At 45.2% G+C, this 1,303-nt stretch overlaps 1 non-coding gene across 1 annotated transcript; it reads left to right on the forward strand.

Annotated features, from left to right (window-relative positions):
* The first annotated feature begins 717 nt into the window (after window positions 1-717).
* On the forward strand, window positions 718-824 carry LOC120253268. The gene has a single exon (XR_005534221.1). It is a non-coding gene; the product is annotated as a small nucleolar RNA R71 (small nucleolar RNA).
* Window positions 825-1,303: the final 479 nt, after the last annotated feature.

A 1,303-nucleotide genomic window follows, 5' to 3' on the forward strand; every position in this document is an offset into this window, starting at 1 on the left:
AAACTCCCATGTGGTCTTTCGGAGAGAGACTTCGCAATTTGCCCCACTTGATTTTCAAGATTGTGCAAGGAGGCGGTGTGATTGCGAAGTGTAGCCTCGACTAATTCAAACCTTGTGTTTGCTGATTGAACAAATCTAGCCAAGTGCTTCTCCAAATCTGCCATTCTGGTTTCCAAGCCTGAAAATCTGTTTTCAACTTGAGGGGCTTGTTGTTGTTGTTGGAACCCCGATGGCCCCATGGTCTTCTATGGTCCTTGATTACTCCATGAAAAGTTGGGATGATTCTTCCAACCTGAATTGTAGGTGTTGCTGTATGGATTCCCTTGAGGTCTCATTCCATTACCTACAAAGTCAACATTCTCAACTGAAGAAACATCACCAATGACGATTGGGCAATCGGAGGGAGTATGTCCTCCACCATAACCGGTGCAATTGGTCACGGCCGCAACTCTATTCGAAGCTATAAGATCTAGCTTCTTACTCAAACTCTCCACTTGCGGCGCCAATGAAGTTACCACATCAATTTCATGGAGACCGGCCACCTTTTTCTTCTCCCTAGCGTTCCACTGATAGCTATTTAACCCCATTTCCTCAATCAATTAACGAGCCTCGTCGGGGGTCTTGCTACCTAAGGTACCTCCTGCCGTCGCATCCAAGAGTTGCCTTGTACTCGGGTTTAAACCATTGTAGAAGGTTTGAACAATCATCCACTCCGGGAATCCATGTTGCGGACACTTTCGCAAGAGTTCCTTGAACCTTTCCTACGTCTCAAATAGAGACTCCAATTCCAACTGCATAAAGGATGAGATCTCATTCCTAAGCTTTGCTGATTTTCCGGGAGGGAAATAACGGGCTAGAAAAGCTTCTACCATCTCCTCCCTTGTAGTGATTGATGCTCTAGGTAATGAGTGTAGCCACTGCTTTGCTTTCCCCTTTAAGGAAAATGGGAAGGCTCTCAACTTGATAGCATCATCCGTCACACCATTTATCTTCAGCATGTCACACACCTCGAGGAAGCTCTATATGTGATTGTTTGGATCCTCATCGGCCAAACCGTTGAATTGTACAGACTGCTGCAGCATATGGATGAATGCCGGTTTTAGCTCTAAGTTTTGAGCTGTAATTGGGGGACGGACAATACTCGATTGTGTCCCCAACACTGAAGGTCTGGCATAATCAGATAGTGTTCGTTGTTGCTCATTTTGTTCTGCCATGTTTTCAGATCCTTCTACTTCCAAATCAGCTGGATTAGGCTGTTCTTATACAGGTTCTTTCCCTTTCCTTCAAAGTGTACGTTCAAGCT

Source organism: Dioscorea cayenensis, unplaced genomic scaffold, assembly GCF_009730915.1.
Source record: "Dioscorea cayenensis subsp. rotundata cultivar TDr96_F1 unplaced genomic scaffold, TDr96_F1_v2_PseudoChromosome.rev07_lg8_w22 25.fasta BLBR01000029.1, whole genome shotgun sequence".
NCBI lineage: Eukaryota > Viridiplantae > Streptophyta > Magnoliopsida > Dioscoreales > Dioscoreaceae > Dioscorea > Dioscorea cayenensis.